Genomic DNA, 2,398 nt, shown 5'->3' on the forward strand with positions numbered 1-2,398 from the left:
TGGTCCCTGCGCGCGCGGATCACCTGCAGCGAGAAGTAGGCTGTGGGGGGGTCAGGAGGCGCCGCCCACCTCCCTCCCCACGCGGGTCGAGCCCCTGCATCCTCCCGCCTGCGTCACCGGTGCCCTGGGAGGGGACGCGGCGGTGAGGACACTTGTCTGTCGGGACTTTGCTCCGGGGCCATTTGACTTGCAAAACAGCGCAGATGCCCAACTGCACCGACCTCCACTGTATGGTCCCGGACCAAGGCGAGTGCGCCAAGGGAAGCTGAGAGCACTGCGGTGTCCAGGTCGCCTGGACTCTGGCTAAGGCCCACCTCCACCCCATGGTCTGCCATCAGGGGCTTACCGATCGAAGTCCAGGAGGCCCTGCAGAGGCTGTTGTCTGTGCAGTCCTAAAAGTGCCCTCTTCCCTAAGCCCAGAAGGGTGCAGCCCTATGCTTCCACTGAACTCAGGGCCCCAGAGCAGGCGCAGAGTGCAGCCCTGTCTGCCCGGCCACACACAGCTCCAACCCTGTTCCCCAGGTGCCCTTGTGCTCTGTAAACCCCATGGGAGCCCCGCCACTGGTGAGCTGAAGGTCAGGTCCCTAGCCCAACTGTGCCATGCCCTAGCACCTGCTGGGGGCATGGTATGCCTGGGCGGGAGGGCTGCGTGTCCCAGGCTAAGAATCAATCAGGCACTGTTTAGGAGGGTAGGAGAGCAAGTTCCAACACTGTGCAGTTCCACATGACCCCAGTAAAATGCCTGGGGAGGCAGGAAATGGGGCATCTCACTTGAAAAACCAATGGAGACAGCTGGAAAGACCAGGGATTAGCTGCTCTAAAGTATGGTGGCCCTAGCCGGGTGTGGTGGCAACACGCCTGTAATCCCAGCACTCAGGAGGCTGAGTCAGGAGGATCGCTGTGAGTTCAGCTATATAGTGAGTTCCAAGTCAGTCTCAACTACATAGTGAGACCCTGTCTCAAAAAAAAAAAAACAAAAAACAAAAAACAAAAAAAACCCCAAAAACCAAAAACCCCCAAATAAAATATATATTAAAGTATGGTGGCCCTGCCACTCAGCAGCACCTTCCCAACCCCACACAGCCAGGAGAGCCCCTGCCTGCCTGCAGCTTCTGCTGGCCTCAAGGCCACCAGCCTCAGGCCTGCACCAGGTACCTGGCATAAATGTCTCAGCACTCCCTCAGCAGTCATCCCCTGGGTGGGGCCCCTTCTTGGTCTTGGTCCCTGGACAGTTCCCACTGCTCAACCCGAAACTAGGCCTCCAGGGCTTCCCTTCCCACCTCAGAAGGTTCAGCCACTCAGGTGGCTCTCAGGCCCTGGGGGATCCAAGTCTCAGCCCTGGAAGGGCTTGGCCTTGGCCCAGCCAGCCTTGCCCCTCCCTGGGTCTGGGCCTGCCAGCAGGGAGACTGCAGGTGTCTGAGGCCCACCTGCCCCCACTCAGGAGCCAGCTCACCTTGCAGCACAACTCCCAGGAGAGTGACGGTGGCCAGGAGAGCCACCTCATCGTGCATGGTGGCGGGGTGGCAGGCTGGGCTGCTGCAGTGGGTATCAGCCCGTCTTCTCAGTGCCAGCCCAGGAGAGGAACAATGTCCTCACTGTCCTCCCCACCCCTTCTCAATGGAGGGGCGGTGACGGTGCCCAGAGAGGCAGGGAGCCTGGGCCGGCCAGGCCAGGCAGGCGAAAACCAGGGCTGGGCACAGCCTAGCCACTTCCTCCCAGTCCTTCCTGCCTATTCTATGCCTAGTCCTATGCCAGCAGGGCCTGCTCCAGCCTTGGGGATGTCCAGCTCCTGGACACCCCAGTGTCCTTAGCAGGTTCCAACTGGCCTTCAGACTGCCCCTCCACCCTGGGTCCAGCCCCAGGCCCCAGGTACCCATTCTGCACACTGACCTGCCGCCTGCCCTGGCCAGGACTCTTCTGCTCTAACCACTCCCCACCTGGCTCCCGTCAGCCTCAGTGGAGGACAAATGGCCCCAACTACACCGAGCCCAGCTGCGTCTTACTCCTAGACAGCCTTGAGTCTGCTGGCCTGGTGCACAAGGGCTATGCTGCCTCAGGCCATGCAGGGAGCTCCTGTCTCAAGGCCTCCTGACTGGCAGGACAGGTCAGCCCAAACCCGGCTATTTCTGCTTGCCCACTGACTGGTGCCCCTCCTGGCCTGTGGGATGGAGGTGTGAGCGGGGCGGCCCCCGATGGTGAGTTGCAGCACCTGGGAAAGCACACAGGGCAGGGAGACTGCTCAGGGCTCACAGCCCTCTGACAAAGGCCCTCCTTGCCTGGTGTGCTCCTTTGGGACATTCACCTTTTCATTTTGTGAAATGGTTGCTTCTCCTTTTGAGGGAAGCTGGGTTTTTTTTTTTTTTTTTTTTTTTTTTTTTTTTTTTTTTTTTTTGTTTTT

The sequence above is a fragment of the Fukomys damarensis genome, unplaced genomic scaffold, assembly GCF_012274545.1.
Source record: "Fukomys damarensis isolate Sample0158 unplaced genomic scaffold, DMR_v1.0_HiC HiC_scaffold_9, whole genome shotgun sequence".
Lineage (NCBI taxonomy): Eukaryota > Metazoa > Chordata > Mammalia > Rodentia > Bathyergidae > Fukomys > Fukomys damarensis.